We start from the raw sequence: 26,473 nt of genomic DNA on the forward strand, positions 1-26,473 counted from the left end.
GAAGCAAAACTAACCTGTGTGTCTCTGTGCCTCCCTGTTTCTCTGTGCCGCCCTCTATCTCTGTGCCCCCCTGTGTCTCTGTTCTACCCTGTTTGTCCGTGCCTCCGTGTCTCTTTGCCTCCCTTTGTCTCCCTGCCTCCTTGTATCTCATTTTTTCCCTGTGTCTCCACTCCGCCCGGTGTCTCTTTGCCTCCCTGTCTCTTTCTCTCTTCCTCTCTGTGTATCTCCCCAACAGATCTGGCTCCGGTCATTGATGCCTTAATATGTGTATATCGATATATGGCATATCCTTTTTAGGGCATCCTATGTCACTGCCGTGGAGAAGCTGCAGTCCTAACTGTTTTTACAGCAGCTTCCTCTGCGTCCTGCTTGCCACATCGTAGTTAGTATTGTCCTCCCCCTCTGTGGCCCCTTTTTATTCTAATTTCATGGTTACATTGGTTTCATGATTGTTGATATATTTTTTGGTGTTTTTTGCTTTGATCGTTGTGGTTACTCTACTAGGTAGACATTCTGGGGGCGATTCACTAAGCAGTGACAACTGCTTTTAAGTATGATAAATGGCTTTTAAGACCGATACTGCCTGCTGCGCGATTCACTAAGTAGTGACAAGAATGCTTTATTGGCCGTAAAAGGCATATTTTCAGCCAAAAAAAAGGAAAAACAATACGTCCAATCAGCTCAAAAATGTCAAACGCGCTGTTTTTTGCATGTCCGCGCGATTCACTAAGCAGTGATAAGTGAATCGCACTTTAAAAGCACGCCAGATTTTTGGACCAGCTAAATGCTGGCGCAAAAGAAATAGAGCCATGAAAAAAAAATTAAGTTATTTTTCACCACACAATTAATACAACAGGCCGGTAGGTTTCCCTGGGTGATCCCCGAGGGAGTCCAGGGCCCTCGGGTGATCCCCGCGGGAGTCCGGGGGTCCCCGTTGGCCTGCGGTACCAATCGTGCGGCCGAAAAAAATAAGAGTCCAGAAGAAGATACAGAAGAAGAAGATAGAAGACCATGAAAGAGCTAAAATTGGATTACAATTTACAGATGAAGATAAAGAAAGAAGAAAAGGACTTTGATTTTTTTTTATCTGTGGCCCGTTGCTGTTTGGGTTCATGGATTGGTTCGAGAGCTTGCAGTAAACACGGGAATCGGAGGGTGAAGACATCTAAAGGCAAGGGAAAAAAATAGAATATATGTTATTTTTCTTTTATAGGTTTTTTTATTTTATTTTTTGGGTGATTTAATTTTTTTTCACACTTATTACAAATGTATTTATATATGGCCCTTTAGGGCTATACATACATACATACATACAGTAGGAAGCAATGGCTGTTTTGGCAAATGCTTGCTTGTATGTATTTTAAATGTACAGTATATTAGTTCTTTGTTTTAAAATTTGTATGCTATTTATATTGCATATTAGTGTTCAGGCATTTTTGCTGGTGTTTTAAATTGTTTGTTTCTGGCTTTTGATTGGTGTTTGCTTTTTAATGTTTGATTTTTTTTATTTTGATTTGGAATGATGCAGTTTATTTAGATATTTATTTTATTTATTCATGATTTTGTTTTGGTGTTTTAATTGCTTATTCTGGTCTTTATTTTGGATTGGATTAATTGATTGGTGGTCATTTTGTTTGGTTTACTTCTTTATTTGTTTTTAGTTTGAGATTGTTTTGAATGCATTAGATCTTGTTTGTGATTTTTTTTTTAGGTTGAACATTGACTGGCATAGTGTTAAATCATGCCCGTATATTATGCTTTTAAGTAAGATAAATGGCTTTTATGTACCCACTGTGCCATTCAATTGTTTTACTGGCATTAGAAAAAAACAAGAAAAAAAAGCGCACACCTCATGGTGTAGTATGTAATACTTTACTAGGCAAGAAAAGACAAAAATGCAGTTACAGAACATCAGTGCATCAAGAGCACTGAGAATGAACACTTCTGTGGTTTAATAGTTCAGGACTGTCTGCAAGCCTCCTCTCCCTTTCTCTGACGTGTCCGTCAGGCTTGTAGTGCTGGGACCAGCTCCTCCAGATCTGAAGTGCTTCCGCACCACGTGGGGGTCACGTCGCTGTGTCACTCCGTTCCTCCGTCGTGCCGTCACCACTGTCCTGGCACCCAACACCACAATGGAACAGGGAGGAGCAAGAGGATGATGTTGCTCCGTTCGACTTCTCAGTCTTCTCCATGGGGCTCCTTCGCATGCAGTAAAGCCTCTGATATTCCCACGAAGTGTAATGACCAACCAGAACCACCCTGCATGTTTCAAGGCGTGTGCCTCTTTGTCAGGGGTGTGGTAATGGTTGGTATAACTGTTATACCAACTGTTAGCCCTGCCTCATCTGCATATTATTAATGAAATACATAAGAATAAGGGATATAATAAGTGCAAAATGCATTATATAGATACTAATGTATATATGCATATGAGGCAGGAATATAGCAAATGAATGCATAAGAAAATAAGTTAATAAATAAGTAAATAATTAAAACAATTACAACTATTGATCAATATTCCATGCAATCAATAATTAAGTATTTAAATTTCCCTTACGTGATACTGGAATGAGTATGACTATAGGGGACCTTTTTGACCCCTATAAAAGCTGGTAATTATAATAAAACCAACATCTAAACAGTAACATGGGTTATATATCCTATGCTCACAGTCACATACATGAATCAGCTATAAAACTTGTGAAAAAAATGAAACATATCCTTTAATATAATAATGTAGGCTAATAGTAAAAATATTAGTATGCGAATTATAAATATATGTAAAAACACATATCATATTAAATACTATGCATAAATACAAATTTTATAAAAAAAAAGAAGCCAAATCAATCCCTTCGTTAAGACCATTGGAGGATAAAGTACCTAATTGGTGTATCCAAAATGTCTCACCCTTAGAAACCGGTCACCTCCTTTGATACCTAATTTGACATGTTCTATCCCTACTATTTTAAGCCCACTGGGATCCATATTATGTCTAATTTTAAAATGTCTGGATACTCCGTGAGTGAGGACCCCTTTTAAAATATTTCACCTATGTTCTAAAAAATCTCTGTTCGAGGGTACGTTTGGTCCTTCCCACGTATTGTAGGCCACATCCACATTCTAAACGATAAACAACATATTTCGTTTTACAATTTATAAAATCTTGGCTAGGTGGATTATGTTAAAAATATTGGATTTAAAATGACCTGACTACTCTGAACAAGTTTACATGTAAAGCACCTACCACTACTTTGATGGAACCCTTACGGGGGCATCCTTCCAATGATGCCTGCTTCATTCACTTCCTCTTTTTTCTTTAAAAGTTTAAGGGCTAACATTGTTTTTAATGTATTAGCTTAATGATAGATAACTTTAGATTGGTCTGGGAGAATTTTAATTAAAATATTGTCACACTTTAAAATCTTCCAATGTTTATCCATTATTTGTTTTATCTGCTTTGAAGCTCCAATGAATTTTGTAATAAAAAGTACATCCTGATTGTTGTCTATTTTTGTTTTTTTTGTCTTTTATAACAGTATCTCGATCTAATAGCAATGCCCTATTAAAAACCTTCTCTATATTAATTTGACTGTGTCCCTTTGTTATACATTTTTCTTTTAATTGTGCTGATTGGATCATAAAGTCATCCATTCTGGAGCAGTTCCTTCTTAGCCTTTGCAACTGGCCGTACGGTATATTATTTATCCAGCTTTTATGATGATTGCTTATGGCCTCCAGATACTTATTGCAATCAACTTCTTTGTGAAAAGTTATTGTTTGTATGGATAGATCTTCAGAGATAAATAAAACCAAATCTAAGAAGGCTATGCTATGCAAATCATAGTGGTAGGTGAATTTGAGATTAAAAGGATTCCTATTCATAAAATCAAAAAATAAAACCAATTCGTCTAGGGTCCCTTTCCACGCTAATAAAATATCATCTATGAAACAACGACAAAATCCTAAGTGTTCTATTATTCCAGATAAAACTCTGCTCCCAGAATCCCATCATTAGATTGGCATAACTTGGGGTAAAGGTCGTGCCCAGTGACCCCCCCCCCTGAGCTTCACTTGTAAGTGAAGGAAGTAAGGTGGTGACTCATGGCCTGTGTACAGCCAATCAGAGATGGGTACAGTCCATGAGCTCGCACCTTCCAGAGACTTCCAAGTGAGAGTAGCAAAATGAGTCAGTCTTGTGCTGTGAGGAGAAGAGAGCACAGGGGCTGTCAGTCTTCCCCATCGGGGGAAAGCATGCCATCAAGGACCATCAAGACTCAAGGCCCCATACTGTAATCACCATCCAGAAGTCCTGGGACTTTGGACATCAACATCTAAGCTGCAATAAAGAGCTGCAGTGATGCACAATAAATCTATCTGTTCACTATACCTCTGCCTGGGTGTCAGTTTGTGGGCAGGTGTTGTGGTGGGAGCTGACTTCCTGCATCCCAGGAGCCCATCACAGCTGGAGGCGCTGAAGCACTGATGATCAAAAGAACCAGAGAACCCAAAAGCCTGTCCTGTTGCCCCTTACCATCGCAGCTATATTCAGCTCTCCTCAACCAGCAGGTATGCCTCAGCACCACACACTAACATTAGTAACAGTAACACAGGTAGAGTTCCCAGTAATGGTCCCTATATGAGATTGGGGGTTGGGGGGGAGAAACAGTGTTACATTTGGAGGCGCTGCTGAGATACATCAGGACAGGCTTTTAGGCTTAACATAGCAGTACAAAATCAGAAGAGAAAAGTACAATCTCAGCTCTGGCTCTACAGAAAGAGAAAGAGAGGGGGACAGGGGTAGTCAAGGGGATCTATGATCTGCCGGAAGCTGAGCCTGTTCTGCCTAAGGATGTTTGGGTTGGGCTATAACTATTGTCCTGTTCAAGTTAAGTCACCCTTATGGACTGATAGGTGTAGAATGCCTAGAAGGGGGTGTTACTGTGTGGACCCCAGAAGCCGCTGAAGGAAGGGTCTGCAGTATTAGTGCCATGGGAGGGTGACAGAAAGTCTGTGGGTATTGTCCGGAAAGTGTCCTATGTATGAGTATTAAGTCCCAAGCTCCATGAATCACAGAGAGTTGGATTTATTAATAACAAGATGAGATATGCTTTAAAGGAGGTTTTGCCTGCCAAAGAGTAGTCTCTGAGTTATTAACTGCAGCATAAGGAACATTCACATACACGAACACGGTTTCCAAGATGGCGCCTACCGTGTGGTGGTAAGTGTGCATGAGTCCAAAATGGCGCTCCCGCCAACAAACCAGGACCGCATGAGATGGTGTGCAAGATTTGCAAAAGTTTGCAGAAAAGATTTGCAAGCTTTCAGTGCCAAATGAAGGGTGCCGCCCCTTATGCTGATTGGCTCAGGCAGAGTCAAGTCATTCTACTGATGCTATCCCCACCTCTGAGATTCACCCAGGGGAAGAGCTGATCAAGTAACAGTCAATCAGAGCTGTTGTCCCGGATGGGAGGAGACCGAAGAGCAGACCCCAGAGCTCATTCTACTGTGAGCTGCTAGAGATAGAGGAGCTGCTGTATTCTCGTTTGCAATCACTGCAAAATGACTGCTTCTAGCGAATCTCTTGATTTGGAAGTATCTAACTACTCCCTCTCAGGTGGCTACCTGATGGTGAGGGTTGGAGAGCAAATTCATCTGCGCTGTATGTGCGCGCACTGTCGCCTGCCTGGTGGCCATGTCGGCCTAGATGCACAGTGCCAGCACTGTGGCACCTACTACCTCCGGCCTGCCAGCCCACTGCCTGCGGAGGTGTGTGTGCCTATTTCAAGAGCCGTTACCCCGACTGGTGTGGTCTCTTTCCTGTTTCCTACAACCACGGTGTAACGCGTAGCTCACCACAAACGAAGTGCGACCGTGGTGCTGAGGTAGGGAATTGAGAAACGCCAACCCACAGCCACACGGGCGTGCCTAGGATGTAGATTGGTTGTGCAAGCCGGATCAGGGTTATAGAGTGCAGAGTAGTCGTATATACTTGCCATGCCAGGATTGGAGAATAGCGGATCATTGGGGTACTTTGCCAAAGTCAGGATTGTAGAAGAGCGGATCGTCGAAGTACTTTGCCAAGGTCAGGAGCGGAAAGAAGCGGAGACCAAGAAACTAGCAGGGTTCAGGCAACAAAGGGTTAATCAGGCAGACAAGGCAAAACAAGGTATCAGGAACAGAATGCAGCAAGGCACGGCGTCACACTGACTATGCTCAGCAAAGGTAAGCTGAAAGTGCAGGGTATATAAAGGAGGAGGCTCCAATAGCAAGCAGGGGTGGAACCAGGAAGTGAATAGTCATAGGCTGCTGGTACACACAGGTGTGTCCAATGATGCAGCCGATCAGGTAGGAGGTTACTTGCAGCCCACACGTGTCACAGGGTTCAGGGGGCGGGATTTGGAGTGTGTGATACTCCCACGCCGGTTCTTTGAGACATCAGAGCGGGGGCGGAGCGTGGAACGCGCGTCACTGCCATGCTGGTGTTGTTTAACAACAGAGCGGGGACGGAGCCTACCGCGCGCATCAGTGGGGAGACTAGACGAGCGCCCACGATGTACAGCCAGGTGAGGGGATGGTCCCTGAACGCCGGAACGGCGAATCCTCACACACGGATGCTGCGGGTCCGTGCACTCTGATAAATGTGGCCGGAGACTCCAGTGGTTCCGTGCCACTTACTAATACCTCAGCTGCTGCTGCGGACCCTTCTGTGGGCCCGTGTGCCCTACATTGGCTAGTCCAGCCTATGATGATGGTACCGACAGTCCCAGGCTTGGGATCAGTACCTACCGACGCCAACGAGGGTGAGTGGACTGCCCCAGGGGTGTCGGGAGTAGGTCCCCAGGTAACCGCGGAGCAAGGTAGCTCAAAAAGTATGGTCGCCCGGGCGACTGACTCGCCCCGGCATCGCATCCTGGCAGAGGTGTCCCCTGGTTCTCCAACCATGCCAGGGATTGGGAATGTGGGGGGTGATAGTTTTGTATTTGTGGGCCCTAACCCTGCTAAGTCCCGCTATAGAAGTTATAGAGACAACTATCTTGTTAAAGTCTTGTTATATCATATGCCTGCTATTAATACATTTGTGTCATTCTACAGATCCCAGAATGACGGATGTGTCACAAATTTGGACCCAAGTGAGGAAGTTGGGAATTTCACCCAGGGGAGAGTGTAACAGGGTTTATCCCATAATACCTTTCTTTCCCCACATAGTGTATCTGTTATGTAAGTCCTGTTAACTCAAATTAGTCAGTCTTGTGCTGGGAGGAGAAGAGAGCACAGGGGCTGTTAGTCTTCCGCATCGGGGGAAAGCATGCCCACCCCAGGCCGAAAGGCCTGAGGACCATCAAGACTCAAGGCCCCATACTACCGGGGTAAGCACCATCCAGAAGTCCTGGGACTTTGGACATCAACATCTAAGCTGTAATAAAGAGCTGCAGTAATGCACAATAAAGCTATCTGTTCACTATACCTCTGCCTGGATGTCAGTTCCTGAGCAGGAGGAGTAAGGAGTGTTGTGGTGGGAGCTGACTTCCTGCATTCCAGGAGCCATCACAGCTGGAGGCGCTGAAGCACTGACTATCAAAAGAACCAGAGAACCCCAAAACTCTGTCCTGTTGCCCCTTACCATCGCGGCTATACTCAGCTCTCCTGAACCAGCAGGTATGCCTCAGCACCACACACTAACATTAGTAACAGTAACAAAAGTAGAGTTCCCAGTAATGGTCCCTTTATGAGATTGGTGGGGGAACAGTGTTACATGTAGAACAAATTACTTATCTGTGTGTTTTCAATCAACCCCTTAAAAGTAACAAAAAAACATAGAAAATAAATTAACTTTTCTAAGAAAGAATTACAGAAACTCTTAAATGGAGCGGATCCCTTCACTGGCACTAGGAAGCAGCTTCATAGCACATACAGTATGTACATGTACTGTATATCATATAATCTCCATTGTTTTGCTGATAAAGAGCCCCTAAATCCTAGCAATAGCTAGGCCCCTTTGTGCTCAGGTTAAGAGTTGTGTTTGTTAACTATGTGTGTATTTAAGGTAAGGTATTAAAGGCACAAAATTAATTTTAAATGTACATGCATTACACAATAACACAAAACTGTTGTATGTGTTTGTTTGACCATTGGTGCATTTTCACCTGAAAACAGGAAGCAGGGAAATATGGTATTCATTTAACAGCACTAAATGCCTTTCAAATGTACCTGTATTACACTATAACACATACTGTAGATGACTATCATTATATTACTCTAAAATACAAAACCAAAATTCAATAAATTCAATAAAGCAACAGAGTAATGCAGACACATGCCCAAAAGTAGAGTTTTATTTGCCAAAAGCATAGAGCTAGGAAGAGGAAATGAATGTGAATTAATATGCTCCTATCCCTAAAGCCTTTCATTTTCTTTTTCATTAGAGTCATGTTAAAAGTTTTAAATGTGGATTGTGCTGTATGCATTAAAGCAGCAAAAATATTCAAGGATTACAGTGCTAAATTTGCATCAAGGTTGCATTCCAAGAAGCTCCCAAGGACAAACTTTCAAGGATCAAGGGCGTATTTTTAAACTGGAAACATCAATTTTAATGAAATTCTAATATGTATTAAAAAGTACAGATGGTCCTGAGATATGGACCTTATATGAACGATTAATTTATGTTTGGTTCTATTTCTCTGTATACTGTAAATCATACACATATTTAATTGCCTGTTCTTATCCTACACTGGGGATTCTATAGCACTAGGTGGGACATTTCTTTGGGTTTATCCCTTATTACGCTGCAATGTTCATTATCATAATCAATCATAATTTTCTTCAAATAAAAGGTATTGTGAAAAGAGTAAAGCATGGTTTCAACCTTTTACATGCATTGTACTTGTATTAGGCCATGCCTATAGTGCCGTCATTGGCGACAGCGACACGGCGGGTAACGTCAACCGTCGTCACCGGCGAAAGTTATGTTTCGCCGGGCGGTGGGGTTGCGGGATTCCGGCAATTTGATTTGCTCACGTGACGCGACGGCCCTTGAAAAATCAAATGCTGCCGGCTTCAGGTTTTCGCGACAGCAATGTCGCTCCGTTGCTTGTCGCCGTCGCGGCGGCAATGTATTTGTTTTCGGGCGATGTCGCCGGCACTATAAGCGCAGCCTTATTCTTAGAAGTATAAATAAAAAGGCTCAGAACCATAAAAGGGTGTTAAGCTTTAGCATGCCTTTACTCCCATGGGAGTAAAGGTGTGCTAAAGCTTAGCAACCTTTTCTGGATCTGAGCCAAACTTGTTGGATAAGCCTCTGACACTCCATTTTCCTATTAAAGGATAGTACCACAATTCTTAGCTCAATGGGATTCTGAACATCATGGAGGCTTTGACTTGCTATGTAACTTAGAGTTGATCTGGAGATTAAGATAAAGTATAAATGTTGTTGCCATCAAATGTATTGTGCTCAGCTGCAATCATAAACAGGGGATATTTTTCCATGAAAAAAAAAATACATTTTCAACATACGCAAATATTCTTTCGACAACTGTTTTATCTTTTAATTGTAATGTAAGTCTTTATTTATATAGTGCCATTAATGTACATACTGTAGCGCTTCACAGTAGTAATACACGTGCCAATCATTTAAATAACAAATAATACAAATAACAGATCATGGGAATAAGTGCTTCAGACATAAAAGTAACATTTCAGAACAGGAGTTCCTGCTCCGAAGAGCTTACACTCTAATTGGTAGGAAGAACATACAGAGACAGTAGGAGGGCGTTCTGGTAAGTGCGTCTGCAGGGGGCCAAGCTTTATGTATCATGTGTCTAGTATTATCCACGGTGCTACTCATTTGCTTCTTTAAGCAAGTGTGTCTTAAGGTGGATCTTAAAGGTGGATAGAGAGGGTGCTAGTTGGGAATTGAAGGGAAGGGCATTCCAGAGGTGTGGGGCAGTCAGTGAGAAAGGTTTAAGGTGGGAGAGGGTATAGATACAAATGGGGTAGAAAGAAGACATCCTTGAGCAGAACGCAAGAGTCGGGATGGTGCATAGCGAGAAATTAGGGCTGAGATGCAAGGAGGGGCAGAAGAGTGTAAAGCTTTAAAAGTGAGGAGGAGAATTGAATGTGTGATACGGGATTTGATAGAAAGCCAGGAGAGAGATTTCAGCAGGGGAGATGCTGAGACAGATTTAGGAAACAGTAGGGTGATTCTGGCCGTAGCGTTTAGGATAGATTGTAGGGGATTTTAGGTAATTGTCATTCTACACTTGTGCTGCTGCCTGTTTCCACGGGGTTGAGCTATCGAAATGTATGAATTTGTGAAATGCTAGAGAGAAGCCTCTATATTGATTCACAGATGTTAAAATGAGCATTTGTCTATTTTTTGGCAGAATTCCAAAAAACAGTGTGTATGTGTGTGTGTGTGTGTGTGTGTGTGTGTGTGTGTGTGTGTGTGTGTGTGTGTGTGTGTCTGTGTGTGACAGTCACTGTGACTGTGACAGTGTGTGACAGTGACTGAGTGCAGGAGGCAAGGCAGTGGGGAGTGTGATTGGAGACAGCAGGTAATAATACAGGCACTGGGGTTGGCAGTGTGGTCGTTCCTGCATGCGTGCTGAGCGTATCATGGGCATGTGCGCCGAGCTCGGCTGCCACTGCACATGTGTGGCGAGCCCGGCCACCACATCACATGGCTTCAACCTCCGTGTGTGCTGGAATTGAAGGGAAGTGTTTTTAGGTTGGGGGGGGGGGGGGGTGGCATGTACAGTATTAGTGGGACGTTATTTCTGTCATGAAATTCTGTTACCACACAAGGGATTTTTTCAAAACTCTGTAGTTGCCAGCAAAGAAGTTTCACTTCAAAAATCTCCATTGCTTTCAATGGTATAAATGTGCTTGTATTTTATCACCCCTTTTATGCAGACAAGAGACTTTGTCCAGGACTGATGAAGCCGCGGTTCGGAACGTGGCGCCTGATCTGGGGGTAACTGCTATTCAAGCCAATGGCAGCTCATGTCTCCCGGCCTTTAATACATAAGCCTCTTGTCTTTAGCTATCAGAATAATTTTGTTAGCTGTCCTGTGGTATTGAGATGAATGGAAATACATGATTTACCTGCTTGAGGTAGGGATCAGATGTGCTCTTTCTAGCCTTATTTGTGGTTGAAAGAATTAATAATTTAAAAAGCAATATGAAAAAACAGAAAGTGAGTAGTCACTTTTGAGCTTTGATTGCACTAATTATTTCATAACAGTATTGCACTATGTAATGTTTCTTTATTTCATAACTACGAGACAAGCTCCCCTGATTTTTTGGAAGATCCCTTCATGGAAATAGTCAGATCTTCCTATATAGCTCTATCGTTGTAGCAAAATGGTTAAATGCTTCTCTCTAACGCTGGCCATTCACATGATTATGCCATTGTCACCGTGCTCTGTGCAATTTCCATCTTTTGTCAAAAAGGGAACTCATGATGACTGCAAAATAGGTTTCATTCATCACGCATGATACAATTAGGATCAAAGGTGCACCACAGGCGCTTCAAGACCATACCACAGCTGCAGCAACATGCACCACTGCAAGTCCCACCATGTTAGGGTTTTCACACACTTCATTAGGTATGGTGAATGTATTAAAAATCAGAGGGGGTTGTTACCCCCTGTATATCATTTTTCAATAAGGAACGATGTTCATTTTATGCAAAAATGATGGGGGGAGCAATATCTCAATGAGTTTATTTGTTGAAGGTTTAGAAACTTTTCCGTACTCACCTCATGACTTTCAATTTATCAGCAGTATCTATTTTCCTGCTTTTATACCAAATTTAGAAAAGTGATTTTTCTTGGTGATGTAAAACATTATGGCCCATATTTAGTAGACGGTGTAATTCCATATGACAATTCGGCAGCGAACTACCTTACAGTCCATTTCAGTGAGTGAGCTGCAATATATCTGCTGTCGCTGGAAGGTGACTTGTTGCAAAAGCACAACTCAGTAAATATGGGCCTGTATCTTGCTGTTCACTTCATTCCAGTACTGTGTTGTTATTGTCTCATATTTACTAAGTGGTGCTATTCTATATGACACCTTCCAGCATCGAAAGACCTTATAGCCCATTAAAGTGAATAAGCCATAAAGGTGTCTTTTAGTCCTGGAAGGTGCTTTATGAAATAGCACTGCTTAGTAAATAGGGGCCATTTTCTCTTCTCTATTGGTTGTATATTTTAAATCCTTCTTTTATATCTCAACTCCTCCCTCTCACTGTTACATTATAGAAAACACTCTCGTGCTCTCAACACCACATTAGTAATCATTAACTGTCTTAAATGTTTTGCTTTTGCTGGAAATTTCCACCTTCTTAATGTCCTAGTGCCCCTTGCCCATATTCACATAACCTATAACCTACTCAATAGCTAGTAAGCACTTTATTCTTGGTGAATAGCTAGCATTGTTTCCTCTGTGTGTGTCGTATCATTTTAAAAATAGTGTGGGAATTGAATTTTTGTGGCTTTCTATCATTTTAACGCTTCTTTTATATTGCGCAATATGTTTAAGAGATGTTCAATATTAAGCCCAAAAGCCTAAAAAAGTGCTTAGCATTTAGGGCCAGAAGTACGGATTTACCCATTTCTGTTGAAGTAGGTCTTTTATCAATAGGATAAAAGGCAAAAATACAAGAATGTTTTAAGAAAGAAAAGTAAAAAGAAGCAGAACTAATTGAATGTGTTCGGCTGACATGGATCTAATTAAGTTAACACCACTACATATAAATTACATACTGTATGGCTTTGGTTACAGGCTATTTAAGGGATCAAATATATATGTGATCAAAATGCTGCATTGAATCTAAGGTGCAGTGATTTGGGATGTGTTACATAGTAGATGAGGTTGAAAAAAGACGTACACTGGCAACACGTTTTATTCGTAGCTGGCTAGTTCCGCAAGCCGGGACATGTCCCGGCTTGCTAGCCAAATCCCCTCGGCGTGCCGCGCGTCACCGATGCGCGGTCACGCTTCATCGGGTGCCTGCGCCCCATGCATGCATGCCCAGGGCTCCCCGAGGGAGCCCTGGTGTCCCGCGATTTGGGGGACGGCGGTGGGGGGTTCCGGGGGACCCGGCGGACCCGGAGAGGAGAGAGGGAAGCCCCGATCGGAGGACCGCTCCTCCGAGGCTTCGGCGCGCGCACGGGACAACCCGGCGCGCGCCTGGTTACTGTCGCGGCCGAGACCGGGTAAAGGTAAGAATAAACTCGGCCGCGACAGTATGTCCATCAAGTTCAACCTATGCTAAATTTAGACAACCGATACTTTATTCTAGATCTATACTTACTTATTGATCCAGAGGAAGGCAAACAAAAAACCCCATTAAGGGTAAAAATTAATTCCTTCCTGACTCCAAGAATTGGCAATCGGATTAATCCCTGGATCAACATCCTTCACATGTATACTTATTTGGTATATCCCTGTATACCTTTCCCATCTAAAAAGATGTCCAACCTTTTTTTGAACAAATCTATTGTATCTGCCATCACAGTCTCCATGGGTAATGAATTCCACATTTTAACTGCCCTTACTGTAAAGAACCCTTTCCTTTGTTGCTGGGGAAATTTCCTTTCCTCCAACCTTAAGGGATGGCCCCGAGTCCTTTGTACTGCCCGCAGGATGAATAGTTCTGTTGAAAACTCCTTGTATTGTGGAAAAAAGGTGATAGTGCGCAGCTAATAACTAGTGAACAACAAATATCAAGTGAACAGTGCACCGTGATTAAACAAACAATATTGTGGACCTTAGATGTGGGTCTTGCACTAATCGTGGGTCTGCAGCCTTTCTTGGGGGTGGCTCGACACCCCAGACACTAGACAAAAAACAAAAGAACAAGGCGCACAACGCACATAGTGTATTAAAGTATAAAATGTGACTTTATGGTTAAAAAATAAATAGTTCTGCGTACATCAAGTAGGGAATAAACAAGCAGTTGGTATATAGGTTTACCACACCAGGAGATGACACTGTGCGACACCCTCAGATGGATCCCAGCATGCACCGTGTCAGCAGCCGCCTCATCAGTCCCTTCCAGCGTCCTCTGTTAGGGGATGGTAGGTAGACGAGTCCCTTGCAGAGAGAGCCCCACAGCATACAGCTCACAGGCAAGTAAAGACGCTGTAGGATTCAGCATCCATGGAACACTGCAGCATTTGCCGCCACTCCTCGTTGGGCGCTCAGCGATGACGTCACTAGTCGCACCTCCGCTTCCGCAATGCTTCTCATGGAACGCACAGCGTGCGTGTCAATCCAGAGTTGTAAGGCAGCGGGGAGAGATATTTCGCCAGGCAAATGACTAATAAACAGTGTCCAAATAGTGTCCAGAATCACAAAGGATGGGGGGAGAAGAGCATGGACACCTCTTATCCAACGCGTTTCGTAACACTAGGCTACTTCTTCAGAAGAAGTAACCTAGTGTTACGAAACGCGTTGGATAAGAGGTGTCCATGCTCTTCTCCCCCCATCCTTTGTGATTCTGGACACTATTTGGACACGGTTTATTAGTCATTTGCCTGGCGAAATATCTCTCCCCGCTGCCTTACAACTCTGGATTGACACGCACGCTGTGCGTTCCATGAGAAGCATTGCGGAAGCGGAGGTGCGACTAGTGACGTCATCGCTGAGCGCCCAACGAGGAGTGGCGGCAAATGCTGCAGTGTTCCATGGATGCTGAATCCTACGGCGTCTTTACTTGCCTGTGAGCTGTATGCTGTGGGGCTCTCTCTGCAAGGGACTCGTCTACCTACCATCCCTTAACAGAGGACGCTGGAAGGGACTGATGAGGCGGCTGCTGACCCGGTGCATGCTGGGATCCATCTGAGGGTGTCGCACAGTGTCATCTCCTGGTGTGGTAAACCTATATACCAACTGCTTGTTTATTCCCTACTTGATGTACGCAGAACTATTTATTTTTTAACCATAAAGTCACATTGTGCGCCTTGTTCTTTTGTTTTTTGTCTCCTTGTATTGTCCCTGAATATATTTGTATATAGTTATCATATCCCCTCTTAGACGCCTCTTTTCTAATGTAAATAAATCTAATTTAGCTAGCCTCTCCTCATAAGTTAGAATGTCCATCCCCTTTATTAATTTGGTGGCTCTTCTCTGCACTCTCTCTAGTTCCATAATGTCTTTTCTTAGGATTGGTGCCCAAAATTGTACTCCATATTCAAGTTGTGGTCTTACTAATGCTTTGTAAAGGGGCATAATTATGTTTACTTCCCTTCCATCCATTGCCCGTTTGATGCAAGATAAGATCTTGTTTGCCTTTGCAGCTACTGCATGACATTGGGCACTATTGCTAAGCCTGCTATCTACAAGCACTCCTAAATCTTTCTCCATCAAGGATTCCCCCAATATATCTCCATTTAATTTGTAAATCGCCTTTTTATTCTTCCATCCCAAATGCATAACCTTACATTTATCTGTATTAAACCTCTTTTGCCATTTACCTGCCCATGTTGCCAGTCTCTCCAAGTCCTTCTGAAGATAAATTACATCCTGCTCTGATTCTATTACCTTACACAATTTAGTATCATCAGCCAAGATGGAGACTTTGCTCTCGATCCCAACCTCAAGGTCATTAATAAACAAGTTAAAAAGCAGGGGTCCCAGTACCGATCCTTTAGGTACTCCACTCACGACTTTAGCCCAACCTGAAAAAGTTCCATTTATGACAACCCTCTGTTGTCTGTCCTTTAACCAGTTTTCAATCCAGGTGCATATATTATTACTGAGTCCAATTTTCTTTATTTTGTACACCAACCTCTTGTGTGAAACCGTATCAAAAGCCTTTGCAAAATCTAAGTAGACCACATCAATTGCATTACCCTGGTCTAAATTCCTACTTACCTCCTCAAAGAAACAAATAAGGTTAGTTTGGCAAGATCTATCCTTCATAAATCCATGCTGACTATTACTAATAATTTTGTTTTCCATTAGGTATTCCTGAATATTATCCCGTATTAAACCTTCAAGTAGTTTCCCTACTATTGAGGTCAGGCTTACTGGTCTGTAATTCCCTGGGTGTGATCTAGCTCCCTTTTTAAATATAGGCACCACATCTGCTTTATGCCAATCTTGTAGTACTGAGCCTGTGGAAATGGAGTCCTTGAATATTAAATATAATGATTTTGCTATTACTGAGCTTAACTCCTTGAGAACTCTTGGATGTATGCCATCGGGGCCAGGTGCCTTATTTACTTTAATTTTTTCAAGTCGCTTATGAACTTCTTCCTCAGTTAACCAATTGGTCATTAACATGGAGGTTGTGGCTTCCTCCTGTGGCGCTACTATTGAACTTGATTCTTCCCTGGTAAACACAGAGGCAAAGAATTTGTTTAATACCTCTGCTTTCTCCTTATCTCCAATAATCTGCCTACCCATCTCACACTGAAAGGGTCCTATATTTTCTTTTCTCATTTTTTTGTTATTAAGGTACTTAAAGAACTTTTTAGGGTTGACCTTACTTTCTATTGCAATCCTTTTTTCATTATCCATTTTTACTAATTTAATTGCCCCTTTGCAATTTTTGTTACATTCCATATAATTCTGATACGATGTCTCTGTCCCTTCTGACTTAAAGAATCTAAACGCCTCCCTCTTCTTGTCCATTTCCTCCCCTAACTGTTTATTTAGCCACATTGGTTTTGACTTATTTCTTTTATACTTATTACCCAAGGGTATACAATGATAAGTGTGCTTTACTAACAATGTTTTAATGACTGCCCATTTATCTTCTACATTTTTCCCTGCAAAAACATCATCCCATTGTATTACTACTAGATTAGACCTCAGTTTATTAACGTCTGCCTTTCTAAAGTTTAAAGTCTTTGTTGAACCCAAGTAATCTGTTTTTTGATAATTTATTTCAAATGAGACCATGTTATGATCACTGTTACCCAAATGTTCCAGGACTTGAATATTTGTTATTACTTCTACATTATTTGATATGACCAAATCCAGAACTGCCCCTGTCCTGGTTGGTTCCTCAATAATTTGGGTCATATAATTATCTTTAAGCACCCACAAAAACCTGTTTCCTTTTGTTGTAACGCTAATCTCATTGCCCCAGTCTATGTCTGGATAATTAAAATCCCCCATTATGCAAACATGACCCAGTTTTGATGCCTTCTCCATTTGCAAATGTATTTTAGCTTCCTCAATCTCACAGATATTTGGTGGTTTATAGCATATTCCCACAAACATTTTCTTTATACTTTTACCTCCACTGCTAATTTCTATCCACAAGGTCTCTACATTTTCATCATTCCCTTCATAGACATCATCCCTTATAATAGGTTTTAGATCTGGTTTAACATATAGACATACTCCACCTCCCCTTCTATTTGTTCGATCCTTCCGAAAAAGAGAATACCCCTTTAAATTAACTGTCCAGTCATGAGTTTCATCTCACCATGTTTCAGTAATGCCTATGATATCATACTGCTCCCTTGTAGCTATTAATTCAAGTTCCCCCATTTTATCTGTCAGGCTTCTTGCATTAGCAAGCATGCATTTAAGTTAGCATGCATGTTAGAAGGTAAATCTTTGATAGTTCACAATGATGGTCACATCTGAGAATAAGAGTTGGATTAAGGTTCAACTTGGCCCGAAGTACAAATCTGTGCCCCCAATTAGACCTTCCGCTTACCATAGGGGCACCCAGAGATTGTCTCACACACACATACAGTACAGTGGCATGTAGAGACAGTGACTGGCTCTGGCCCCTGCCTACTTAATGCATTTTGACCACCCCTGGCCTGGAAGGCCATAGGCTGGTGTCTACTTTGCCTATTCATTAATCTGGCACTAAGGATCACACTCAAACACTATATTACCTTAATATTTCTCTTAAATTGACAACTGCTGGTGGATTTGACATTGCACACGACTGTGGCTAGGGATTTCCAATGGCAGTTCAAATACTGTTGCTTGTCTTTGATTGTTTCCTGGGCAAATCTCTATTTTAATCCCATCTTAATACACACAGACATAAATTGCCAAATAAAATTGTCATCGAAACACATACACCGCGTCTGCTAGCCAACAACAGTTCAATTCACTCTATAATCCTCTCCTTTACGTTCATTCATTTATTTCCTGCACACCTTTGTTAAATGATTATCTAAAGCCTCCTCTATTTTCTTTCTTCCTCTCCTAAATTATTCAATTCTTCTTCTATACTTTACACCTGTATTTTCTGCCTCTGCCCCTGTTCATTATGCTGTGAAACCACCTTCCCTGTATTTGGGAAGGGTTCGGCCCCATTTAAATAAATTGAGCTGAAATCTTTCCTGATGTGGGGAAGATGTCTTCATTGCACATTCATCATGATCGCTGAGAGTGTTATTTAATACAACACAACGTAATGTATTTAAACCATTTGATAAGCTGGTAATTTATGTTGTTATATTTGTAACTTTGTTATAGTATGGATCATTTATGTTCTTTAACCCTTTCACTGTTGGAAGTCTGAAGGCACTCCTGAATCATCACCAAGTGATTGCTTGCGGTGGCAATCACATGGTCACATCTGGCCCCCAATGATCTAACTGGAAGTATAAGGGGCTTCACTTTCATTCCGTTCGCGTTCAACGTTCCACTCCTGTGTTTTTGTTGTTGTTTTTTTAGAAACTTGGGGCACCACTACATTTTCATTTATAAATAAATTATTTTTCAAAGAAAAAATGTTTTGCATTAGAAATGCCTTCTCTCTTTCTGAGTACTGTATATCTAAAAAAATATTTGCCCCAATCTTTACAAGGTGTAGAATTTCTAAGAATCAGGCACGGTACTGCTACTTTTCTTAAACCGTTGCTGAACCATAATTAAATATCTCAATAAATCACCTTGTACAGCACTTCTTTGGTTATACCACACTTATATTCTTGAATAAATAAAATGTGTTGCCAGTGCATGCAGCACTGTACTTAGAATTTTGAAGCCACAATAATTCCCTGACCAATGGAGCTCACAATTTCATTTTGGTGCCTGAGGCACAGGTAGATGACTTGCCCAAGGTCACACAAGGAGAACAGACACAGGGATTTGAACCAGGTTACCCCACATCAAAGGCAGTGGCACTACCACTGAGCTACTAATTATTGCAGATCAGTTTTGCTTTATTGTTGCATACAAAATGACCTTTCAAAATTAATTTGCACAGTTTCAGATATTAGACTTGAAAGATTTAAGTTTAATTTACATCTGAGACATATATTTTTCCAAAATTAGTAGCAACATAAAGTGAGGGTTTCACACTGAATGCTCTGTCTAACCATAATATGTCTAGCGCTACTTCCCTAGACATAATAAAGACGCAGTGTGAAAGGATGTACCAGACGGGCAGTGTGCAGGATGGATTTGTATTGTTACAGTACTTTAAAGTGTAATTATGGGAATGTAAACAAGCTCAGACAGGAATCTTTTGACGTAGTCCATTTAACGTTGCTGTTTACTGGTTTGTGAATAATATTCACACCTCGGTTACACACCTCCTGCCTTCTGTGGAAACGACAGCACGTTTGAAAGAAGGAATAGTGTGTCTTCTTCCCAGCACTTACCTAAACAAACTCCTTCTGTAACGTGACTGTTGTGTTTCCATAGAAATAACAGATAGTATAGATATAATAGGTGAGACTATTGGTCTGATACTGTATGTATATATGTATGTATATATGTATGTATATATATTTATATATATATATATATATATATATATATATATATATATATGAAAAAGAAATTAATATTTCTAAATAGGCAAAATCACTAAAAATTATAGATGTGTATACTACAATTTAAAATAAATATATATAACATATATTATGTGCTCCTATTTCGTGAAAAACAATTTAAGACAACACTCCAAAAACATGTGATAACATAAAATACAAGCAAAAAGAAAAATTGATATAAAAACCAGTCCTTGAGTGAAAATCCTTAAATAGGAAAAAATAGTCCTGGTATGAGGGGATCTCCGGCAGCTCTCAAATAGGATGAACCACATCCAGATGATACCTATTAGAAAAGAAAAAAGAGAGAGAGCGCACGCCCCATAGCATAATACAGTACATTTATTGGAAAAGGGGAGGGTGGGGGTAGAAAATCCACTCACAAGGGTAGGTTAAAATCAAGCAGTGTGTGAAATATATCACCACCAACCCTTTGAGAAAGTCACAGCACGTGACGAAACGCGTTAGGGAACGGAACTGCGTCATCACGCAAGCGCATGACAGGCCGTATCGAGCGCTGATACACATTGCGGCCAGCAGAGATTGGAGATTTTCCTAAAACTTAAAGACTGCATCATTGATTTTAAGGAGCCTTTCTACTCATGCACCAGAAAACATCTACCAGCAGCTTCAAGTGAGATTTGGACTGCAGGGTCTGGAGGCTGAGTGACCAGAGTTGGCGGTGATATATTTCACACACTGCTTGATTTTAACCTACCCTTGTAAGTGGATTTTCTACCCCCCCCCCCCCCCCCCCTTTTCCAATAAATGTGCTGTATTATGCTATGGGGCGTGCACTCTCTCTCTTTTTCTTTTCTAATATATATATATATATATATATATATATATATATATATATATATATTTGGAAAAAGAAAAAAGAGGCATGTGCCACATAGCGTAAATCTGTGTTGGCGTTTATTATCAAATATAGAAGTAAAAATAGCACACTCACAAGTGCAGCTACTGTAGAACATGCGCATTGAGAGATGTATTTTCTCAAATAAATGGTACTCATCTGGGACTTCTTATGCTCCAAAGCAAAGGACAATCACTCAGAATCCGGGGTCCATGATGAAATATAGGAGTCCATGCCTTTGAAACAGCCAGGAAACGAACAGCAACAAAGTTGTCCAAATGTGTCCAATTGGATCAACTTAACCACTGTAAGTATGCACAAGTGTCTCAATACACTAGCCGCTCGTGGAAACTTCAGATACCTCTGAAGAAGTCTGAACTAAGACGAAATGCGTTAGGTGTTCTTGTCTATCCATACCCTATATCCATGCTATCATAGATAGTAATCGATTCTAATAGAAAGCTATCTCTACAAGCAGACTTTCAGCTACAGTATATGATTGTAGATGAAAAAACAGCTCTCAAAAACCTTTCTAGTAATGATAATGTGGTAATAAAAACCCCTGATAAAGGATGAGGGATGGTCCTTTTAGACAGAAAAGACTATATTAAGGAGTCCATGAGATTGCTGGGAGATAATGCCACTTATAGAAAATTGAACAAAGATCTGACAGAAGAATTAAAAAAAACAATTGACATCACTACTAGAGGAAGGTTTTTGAAAAGGAATACTAATAATAAAAAAAAAGGGTTTGAGTACAGTATTTACAAAATAAATTCCCAAGAATGCCTGTATTTTATTACCCGCCCAAGGTACATAAGGATAGAGTAAACCCGCCTGGCAGGCCCATAATCTAGGGAATAGGATCTCTCATACAAAATCTATCTGAATATATAGATGTCCTATTGCAGCCCATGGTTAAAAAAAACTACCATCCTTCCTACAAGAGACAACCAGGTTTTACAGATTTTAAAAGGTATTCCGTGAGAACAGGATTGTATATTAACCACTTGTGACGTTACATCCCTATATACTTGTATAGATCATGTCAGGGATGTGACGCCACATTATACAATCTAAATAAATATGGGAATCTAGAGCCAGAGAAAATTGAATTTTTAATTAAGGATATCAATTTTATACTTAACCATAACGTACTGTATTCTATTTTGAGAAATAATTTTGTCTTCAAGAATGTACAGACAGAAGCTATAATAGCTGGTAAATGGGAAAGTGGCTAAAAATAAGCAGAATAACTGCAATAACTCAAACTGGTTGATGTGAGTATCCTCCCATAAGGATATCTTTTCTCTGCTGATGGTCTGTTATCCCTTGTATCTCCTCTCCTACGTCGGTTCTTATTAGATGTTATTTTGAACTCCCGGATGGGAGTCTAAATAGCTGATTTCTCCCTTAAAGAGACAAATTAGGGTCAATACAAAATACACTCTGTAGTCACCTTAAATAAGGGGAAGGAGGGTGATGTGTGATGTCTTATATAATATATATAATGAAATAATTAAATCAATTACTCACACGGGCTAGTGTGAGTGCACACTGGTAGAGGTGTCTTTGTCTTCTCTATAGATGGTAGCTGCAGTCTTGTGTCCCCTTTAAGACTGGATACTGTGCAGGGAAGGGACTGCTTCTCCGTGTAAAGGTGTGTAAAAAGGCAGAGGTCAGCACTGTGTTTCAGACAGAATGGTTTTACTTCAATAAAATAATTAAAAAAGTACTTGTACCAAACAATACAGCACCCAAAATGGCAGCCAAAGCATGGGGAGTCGTTCGGTGACTAGTGGTAGGTAACCCCTGTCTCCGCATCCGGGTGCAGGGCTACAACTTCACTTCCCAGCTCCTCTACGGTGGCTGCAATTGTCCAAAAGTATGAGCAACACGTTTCGCCCCTGACAGGGCTTCATCAGGCTCCGTAGATGGGGCTGGCTTAGACACCATGTTATATACTGTGTCTGGCCAATCCCGTGGCGTCGTTGGTTGACTGCGCAGGAATTGTGTAATCACTGCCAGAGGTGAGTTGCACACGCATACTCCCTTAGTTACATGATAACTGCAATGGTGTCCACATGAGGTCTTGAAAACTATGATAGTTCCCTACTCTAACTGTGTGAATAGGACATGGAAGACCCCAAAAATATGGGTGTGTGCATGAAATTAATAAAGTGTCATTTAAAGTCTTTATTAAAGTGAATTAAATAAATACAGCTTAACCCCATTATAGCACGGTCCTCGGGGGCCACCCGTGACCACCGCTTTATAAACGGGGTCGCGGAACAAAATAGGCGCCAAATTATTTTTGTGGTGGTACCGTGTCCGCTGGAGGGGGAAAGCTGAGAACTCTCCCAGCGTTCCCAGACCCGGTGGGACAGCGGCAACAGCACACAGCACTTTCCCGGCATCTGGCAGCTCTTCCCTGTCTCTGCTTCCTGCTTCTGCTTCCGTCTTGCGAGAGCAAGCTCCCTTAAAGAGACAGTGTGTCTGTGTGTGTGTGTGTGTGTGTGTGTGTGTGTGTGTATTTGACTGTGTGAGACTGTGTGTGTCAGTGTGTGTGTGCAGTGTGCTGTGAGTGTGTGCAGTGTGCTGTGAGTGTATACAGTGTGTTGTGAGTGTGTGCAGTGTGCTGTGAGTGTATGCAGTGTGCTGTGAATGTATGCAGTGTGCTGTGAGTGTGTGCTATGCGTGTATGCAGTGTGCTGTGCAGTGTGCTGTGTGTGTCAGTGTGTGTGTGCAGTGTGCTGTGATTGTGTGTGTGTGCAGTGTGCTGTGAGTGTATGCAGTGTGCTGTGAATTTATGCAGTGTGCTGTGAGTGTGGGCTATGAGTGTATGCAGTGTGCTGTGCAGTGTGCTGTGTGTGTGTCAGTGTGTGTGTGCAGTGTGCTGTGAGTGTGTGCAGTGTGCAATGTGCTGTGAGTGTGTGCAGTGTGCTGTGAGTGTATGCAGTGTGCTGTGAGTGTATGCAGTGTGCTGTGAGTGTATGCAGTGTGCTGTGAGTGTATATAGTGTGCTGTGAGTGTGCAGTCTGCTGTGAGTGTGTGCAGTGTGCTGTGAGTGTGTGCAGTGTGCTGTGAGTGTATGCAGTGTGCTGTGAGTGTATGCAGTGTGCTGTGAGTGTATGCAGTGTGCTGTGAGTGTATATAGTGCGCTGTGAGTGTGCAGTCTGCTGTGAGTGTGTGCAGTGTGCTCTGAGTGTATGCAGTGTGCAGTGAGTGTGTGCAGTGTGTGGTTTTTTTTAAATTCGGGGTCCACGCTCAAACAGCGTTATAGCGGATCCGCATTATAGTGCATCGCGCTATAACGGGGTTGAGCTGTATAATGTATTTAAATGTATTTTCTTTTTTTAAACCATTTTCTATTCCACATTTTCATATAATTGGGTTTAGGTACTGACACCCATCCCATAGTTGATCATCTGATGTCATACCTTTAACAGTTTATAGGCACTTATTTAACCAATCTCAGGCATGAAGTTGTCACTTCACTATTTGTTATTTATTTGATTGTCACGTGTATTACTGCTGTGAAGCGCTATGTACATTAATGGCGCTATATAAATAAAGACATACAGTACATACATACATACATACATACATACATACATACATACATACATACATACATCTTGTATAGCATATTCCTTTATGGAGTTTGACTTTTTTCATTATTGCTATTTTAATTATTATGTGTTTGACTATTATATATATTTTATATGTAGGTACCAACACTAATGTACATAGGCTGCAATTTAGCATGAATTATTTATTTGTACTGTAGTCCTCCATAATAGCGTAAACACAAGTAAAGATGCCACACAATCATTTTAATGGTGTTTTAACATATATATTTTAGGTTAAACTTCAATTAAATATGATCAATTTATTTTTATATCTACACTGTAATTTGAATAAGGTAATGCAATGCATCCCCTTCTGTGCTCCCCTTAAGGGAGAAAGGGGGCTATGCACTAAGCAGTGATAAGTCATTTTAAGAGCGCAAAGTGCTCTTAGAACGTGAAGTTCCGCCGAGCGCTATTCACAGAGCCGCGCAAACAGGCACTTTGCGCTCTAAAACTGACTTTTTTCAAGAAATTTTTCAAAGTCCAACTTTGCTCGTACGATTAGCTGTTTGCGCTGAATCCTGCCCTTCTGCAGGATCCACTAAGCAACGCAAACGTATCGTACGCGAAAGTTGCGCTGAATAAAGCTCAATATATAGAAGAGACCTTGCTCCTAACTCCTACTATGGTACGCGTACTCCCAGGGAGATGGATGCTAAATAGTGGTGTGGTCTGTATCCAAAGACAGATACAGTAAGATCCCTGTTGCGGCGCACAGCAGACCGTTATAATATAAATGGTCAGAGTTAGCAAAAAAACGGGGGAAAGTGTATTTAAAATCAAGTTTATTTGCATTAATATGCAATATTAAAAAGTGGACATAGATATGTCTATTTGTACTACTCTTTGTCACCTAGAAGGTGCTTATAAATAAATGATGGTAACTATACCAATATAGTGTTCTTAGTCTCATATATTTCTCTCTTCAAATGCGTGATTATTGGCAGAAACCTATATTCATGTATCAGTTCAAGGTTCTACAGGTATCTAGTGTGTGTACTTGATTACTGTGATACTGTGTGGGGAAGTGTATCCAAAAAATGTCAGTGTTTATTTGGTTTAAATTTGTCTCATTCCCTCTAATCACAGTACTCACTATATATACCTCACTGTAGTCTTCTATATAGGTTATTTTTCATTTTCTGGCAGCGTGCCTCATGTAGAAAACAGGACAGGTTTTAGCTTTTATTTTTTAGCTTTTGTTTTAGCGCAGTTCTACCCTTCAAAGAGTATATTCAGGGTATACCAAATGGGCAGTGATGTTCAAGTCGCCTCAGGTACGTGACCCCTACCCGTATGTGCTGGGGCACCTCAAGAAAAGGGGTTGTCCTATTAGGAGTCAGAAGGAGGGGAACGACCCAAAAACAAAGTCTTTATGTATGCAGTTTATTGGGACAAAAGCACTAAAAACATTGCCCTCCCGTTCCTGTTGTTTATATGTACTGTGTGAAAAAACAGAAACTTTAGTGTGGGGCCGTGAGGAAGTAACTTGTAATGCAGTTTGTAATGCCTCTCTTAGGACTTCACTGCGCATGCGTTGTTCATATTTTAGCTGAGTCCCGTTCCTGACCATGTACACAGTGTCCGGGAGAGAAACAAGGTAAGTAAAACCTTATTTTTAGAGTTCCTCTTCATACATCAGGATCACTTAGATATTCTTCTGCCATTGTAGTTGACACTTTGATATAGATCTATCTCAGTGTGTTCTTTACTAACGTATGTTGTAACTTAAAAATCTTTCTAACCGAAGATCATTTTTTTTATGTGTATACGTCACCGTTACCCAGTGTGTGTATTGATTTTTAGGTCAAAGCTATGCGAAAGCAGAGTACCGAGGAAAGAGAGACCGGGACAGGTTTTTGCTATAGTTTTAACATCGATCTATCTTCCGGTAGAGTTATTAATTGCGTGGCACATGCATAGTAGTATCAATCTCACTGTGAGTACATCGCTGCTTGCGTATGTAAATACTATGCGTGGAAGCTAATCCTTGGGTATGTGACGGTGAGAGAATGGCTTATAGTACGGTCAATGAAAGCAAAAAGCTCAAAGAGCATTGCCCTGTGGCAATGCTTGAACACGTCTTTAAATGGGTGTATCAGAGTAGAAATAATGGATAATGAGCCGGAGTATAGCGTACAGTGTATGCTTATGGTAAGCTTGTGCTAAACAGTCTGCACAGCTCGCAGATCCCGCAATCCTAGTAGGTTTGACAG

The sequence above is a fragment of the Ascaphus truei genome, chromosome 1, assembly GCF_040206685.1.
Source record: "Ascaphus truei isolate aAscTru1 chromosome 1, aAscTru1.hap1, whole genome shotgun sequence".
Lineage (NCBI taxonomy): Eukaryota > Metazoa > Chordata > Amphibia > Anura > Ascaphidae > Ascaphus > Ascaphus truei.